The following is a 6,000-nucleotide window of genomic DNA, read 5'->3' on the forward strand; positions in this document are numbered from 1 at the left end:
AAGGAAAGGCTACACAGTGAGACTGAGATTCAAGTAAATGTATAAAAAAATAAGTGCACTCAGTCTTGACATTTAAACTTTATTCTTGAAATTAATTGTTTAATGACTGTGATATGCCAAATATCAAATTCTTTAATCTCCATTTGTGGTCATGGTGGAAATATCTTGGATTTGAACTGATGAGGGCAGAATCATTTAGGTCAGTCACATGACTTTGCCATCACCACTAAGCTCCTGTTTTGGACACCACAGAACCGAATGTCCCCACAAATTTCTGTTGTCTCGTTTATTCACTTTCTCTGAATTCCCAAGTGGGATATTTAATTAAAATATTTTAAGTTTTAGAACAACACAACTTGAACATGTCTAAAGCTTATGTTAATTGCAGACTTTATGTTAGGCATCTAATGGAAAATCCATAAAGTCCACTGACTTTGAGAGAACAGAACAGGAAATTCAAAAATAACTATATTGGCACCATATGGGGGATTTAGGGCTGCTTCTCTAAATACCAGCTGTCTTTGCTTCTGAAACTGAGACAAGGATAGCAGTGAGAGAGAAGGATCTCTTCTCCGATCTGTTCACAATCACGCCTCATCTATAGTCTTCCCATCCCTGAACTGCATTTTAGCTCTTCGTCTTTAATCCATCCAATATACTACCCATGGCTGTGATCAGTATGGTGGTACGCAGTGTTGGTCAAGTTACTTGAAAAAAGTAATCAGTAACAAATTACTGATTACTTCCCCCAAAAAGTAATCCCGTTACTTTACTGATTACTTATTTTCAAAAGTAATTAATTACTTAGTTACTTGTTAAAAACACGATTTACAACCTGAATAGGTGATTAGGTGATAAAGTGATGGCTCTTTCAGCCCAATTCTACTTTTTCTACATAATCCATCATACAAAATGTAATCAAATGGAAAAGTCTCTATTTAAAACTTGTTTTATTAGTTTTAATATTTTAACTTTATGCATCAAGCAAAAATTTAATTATATGCAACATTCTCTGACTGGAAGAAATTTGTTTAATATTTAAACCTATTTTCTACACATTCCAGCACATAAAATAATTTTTTTGTGTTATTACTCACTCTTTCAAATAGATGCAAATAAAACACAGCAGAAAATAAATAAAGTCAAAGACTTTTGCTCTATTTTCACCTGTAAAGCAGGAGTAGGGTAGGCGGAGGTTTACATGGTGCAGGTGTGCTGCAGCGCTCAGTTCTCTGTGAGTTTCCCATTACGTCGTAGCGCACTCGGTGCTTGCTTGAAAGTTTAGGGGTTTTTTCGCTGTAAAAAGACGTTTTCTTCCCACGCACAACGGACACTAATGTTTTTGTCACTTTTTACGGAATCAAACTCAAAATAAGGTCAGTACTTCCACGCTTTAAACGCTGCACGCTCATACTCTCTCCCGCACTCGATATATTATCCATTGTTGATCTGCACCATCGACCACAGCTGTTGTCACGAACGTCGCACTTGCTTACGTCACTGTCATGAGACATTCTCGCAAAAAATCACGGTTTTAGTAACGCAGTAACGCAGCGTTCCTACGGGAAAGTAACGGTAATCTTATTACCGTTTTTTAGTAATCCCTTACTTTACTCGTTACTTGAAACTTACAAGTAACGCGTTACTGCCCATCTCTGGTGGTACGTGCAGCTGCTCTTCCTGAAACTTTCCTTCTTCTAAAAAAAACTTTTTTCTTGTCCTTTTTGTAAGTTTGCTCTTCTCAGTTGAAGTAAATTGATTCCTCTTGGTTCTGACATCTAGGTATAAACAGCTGCTGTGGCGATCACAGTATATATTCTACTACAAAACCTATCAGTTTGTGGTTTGAGAATCAGATGGCCACCCCTCCCCGAGCCTGGTTCTGCTGGAGATTTCTTCCTATTAAAAAAGAATTTCTCCTTCCCACTGTCACCAAGCGCTTGCTCAAAGGAGGTTATTTGATTGTTGGGGTTTCTCTTGCCTTACAACAACAGCACCTTGAGGTGACTGTTGTTGTGATTTGGTGCTATTTAAATAAAACTGAATTGAAGTTGAACTGCATAGCATAGTTTTGTATCCTGTGCTGTATTTTCCTTTCCCAGATGATGGCTGTAGAACGCTAGGTATTCATTTGCATTGGCATCCGACCTCAGGATCATCACCGACTGCAGTGCTCACATTACCATAGGACTCATTTGGATGGTCAGTGTGGCAGTGAGCTTTCACTAAGTGTTGATGCCAAGCAATTTAAAGCATGACTTGCAGCAGCAAACCACCGGACTCCTGCGCAATACTGTCACTATAAAGGAACACATGCCACTTTCTGGACCTCGTACTGTCTTAATTTTTTATTTTTTTTTATTTTGTGAGACTCTCTCTTATTATTGTTTTTGCTGCAGTTGTCATCAAAGATATTTTTTGTCATTTTTACAATGATAGTGAAGAGAACAGCATCCTCATGTAGGATGATCAGTCCCATAGTGGCACCAGTGCTTTAAAATAATAGGTTCTTGCATCAGTATAGCTTTTCTTTCCATCTGGAACCCTCAGATTAGGCAGATAGTCTTTCACCATGAATCCTACTCTGCAGTGATGGCAGAGGTGGAATGACTGCAGCAGAGCAGGCATGCTGACCAGATTCGAAAGGAAACATGTCAAGTTGACCAGAAGAAAGAACTGGAGATGGATAACATGGTGACTACACCTACACAACTAAACCGCTGACAGTCATTCGATGTGTGAATGATTTATTTCCTTGATTAATGCTGTATATAAGGAGAATGATGTTATGGCTGAATGACAGTAATGGACATTCTTGGTTAATGGGACATAATAAATGAATGAAATTACAAAGACAGTAGATTATTTTATTGCCACAGAATCAAATACTTCTGTTTTGTGAAAGCTACTGACATCTATGGAAGCTCGTTTCCAGCACAGAAAAAAGGAAAAACAATTACCATCACCAAGTCAAAGTTTCCAGTTAAATTTTGACTTACGTAGAAATATGTATTTGTCCTTGTTCATTATTTCATCCACTTTGTTAAATGTACCAGTACTACTGGCAGCAAAACAGACTAAAAGCACGATGCTACCAAAGCCTTGCCTTTACTCCTCCAAATACACCTCTTGTATTTGTTGCCAACTTGTCTTATCTGAGCATAAGACCTTTCTCCATAAAAGTCCTATCCATGTGGGCAGCTGCAAATTTCAGCTGGGCTTGATGATGTCAGTTTTGGAGCAGAAGCTTCTTTCTTGGTCGGCACCCTCTCAGCCCTTGATGATGGAGAACTGGCTTCATTATGGACAATGACATTGATGTTCTAGCAGTTCCAAAATTAAGGCTTGAGCCTACGCAGTTTCTAAGTTGTTCCTGAACATCCTAACCAGTTTCCTCTAATCTTGTGAGTTGACACATCAGAATAACTTGTAATGAGATACAGTTGTTTAGAAATGGCTCCAAGAGACCTTCCCAACTTGTGTAAATCTGCAGTCCTCCTTTTCAGATTTTCACAGAGTTCCTTGGACTTTCTCATTGTTCTGAGTATTGATCAGTCCGATGACTACTGTGAAACAAATCCTTTTTATGCTGCAACAAGAAACTACCAGTTGTAGTCCATCATGATCACTAACGAGAAGTTAATAGTCCTTTCAAGTGAAAATACAGTGTAGGACCTTCAGCAACACTTATTAAAAGATTCAGGTTTCTATATGTATATATTTGAATCTATATGCACACATTTGTCCATGATGGGTGTATGTACATTTCTTATCATAGCTATACATACATAAATTAAATGTCTTAAATTACATACAAAATATGATTATATGGATGACAGTGCCAGCTGAATTTGATTAGTCCAGCCCTCTTGTCCAGACTGAAATGCCTGCATGGAATGAACAAGTAGTACCCATTTCTGACCTCTAAGGGGCAGTGCAGCAGTGTGTAAGACAGCGGAGCTGACTGCAGGTGTGAGAGTGGTCCATGTGTTAATGCGACATCCTCCTGACTCTGAGTTTTGGTGCAGCTTGCTTGTATCATCGCCAGACCAGAGGATAGCGACTCAACCAGGCCTCTTTCGTCCGAGGAGCAAAAATTTGCTGATGCCTTTTTTTTAAGCATTTCTAATGATGCATTTTTGAAGTAGCATTAGTGACCAATAGGCAGGATGCATGGTTAGATGTTTCCATTAGTATAAGACACATCTTACTTAAAGGTAAATCTTCTACCGGATTTTATTTAGGTGATTCTATTGAAGTCTATTGTTACATCTGCACATGCTGATGAGATTTTTCTTGTATTTTGTTGACTGAATAAGCGCAGGATTCTATATGACAACATTTAACCTTTTCACAACCTGAGTACCATCCTCAGTGCAACCTGTAAAGCTCATATCAGGGTGGGTACTAGAAAACTGTCATAATCTGAGATGAACAGTGTGTGTGCATGTACGCCGATGACTGTGTGTGTGCGTGTGTGTGTGTGTACGTCCTGTAGGGATCATAGTGCCAGTGCAGCTTCATTAATCTCCCAGCATCGTGGGACTTGTCTGAACTCTAAAAGAGGGCTAGAGAGAACACGTCGCAGCCCCAGGGAGTCACTCCGTTTACCCTCCACACACTCAGGTCACTCTTCATATCACACACTCTTCAGCTGTACAATGTCAAAGCAGTGCTGCTGCTGATCTGCACAGAATGTTTGCGACGAGGGTATTGCTGGTGCATTTCTGTGTTTTTCTGTGCGTGGAGTGATAGTGTTGCTGTGATGGTTTCTTCAAGCAGCAAAAGGCAAAACTGTGGCACGACAAGATCATAAATGTTTATTTCCCTTAAATAATGGATATGAAGCTAGGTATAATGATTACATTATGAAATATACTCCTATAAATGTTACTATGAATATCTCAAGATTTGCACATCAGTTAACGTAGAGCAAATCAGAGTTAGACCAACATATTATCAGAATGTTTACCTATTGATGAAAATTGTATGTCTTTCAATGTATTCCTGCTCAAGTACGAATTCATATGCTTTCCTTCCTTTCTTAAAGCACTGCAGATTAATGCCAAGTGTATTGACCACAAATCCTTTTCCCAACAGCACAGTGGAAGCCACTTTCCCATGTGGAAGATAGATGAGGAAATAGATGGCACTGTTAATTAAGCTGGCCTGGGAGGATGTAACTCACACGGCTTCCATGCTGCTCTGATCCACCTGCCAGTCCCTGAAAAGGTGCCTCTGCAATTTGCACATGGCATGTTGGTGTTTATGATAACAGCTTCTTCGTGAATGGTAATTAATTACGCCACAGTTGCATTTCAGATAGGACCTTTATACAGACAACATAGTTTATATGTGTCTGCATGGCTCTATTCTTTTCATTTGCATTGGTGGAAAGCAGACAGGACACTGAATTCAGGCAGAGCATGTAAAGGAGCTGGGTTGCAAAGCAGCTTGTAACTGTGGGCAGGCTAAAGCAGGTGAAATAGTGTGCTTTGTCTGAGATTTGCAGGAAGCTTTTCTGGCCTTGAATTCATCTAACAGCACCAACATTGTCTTTGTCAGTTAAGTACATCATGTGTAATCTGCTAATTATTGTTTCATCCCTTTATTTATACTTTTTGAATTATTCCATTTCAGCAATCTTAACTTTTGTTTTGGAGATTATGTATCGGAATTTCAGGACCACGCCTCCAAACACGCTCCTTCCGGTTGTCATCTATATAGGTTCCCCCAGTTCTGCAAGCTGTTCATTCTCATTTACGTTACCCACCCTCCCTCCCTCCTTGTTCTCAACTTTAACTTCTTCACTCCTATTGAGTACACGGGGATCTGCCAGGCCTGGGAGCCGTCGCCAGTCCCCTTCGAGGCCTTCCCCAAACCGCAGCTCAATTCATGTCCAAGCATTCACCTTTAACTACTAAAACGCTGTCAAACCTAAAATGAGGAATCTATTTAACTGCCTGTGTTGGGTTTGAGGAGAGGGGTACAGTTGTAGGG

The sequence above is a fragment of the Rhamphochromis sp. 'chilingali' genome (assembly GCF_963969265.1).
Source record: "Rhamphochromis sp. 'chilingali' genome assembly, chromosome: 3".
NCBI classification, from domain to species: Eukaryota; Metazoa; Chordata; class Actinopteri; order Cichliformes; family Cichlidae; genus Rhamphochromis; species Rhamphochromis sp. 'chilingali'.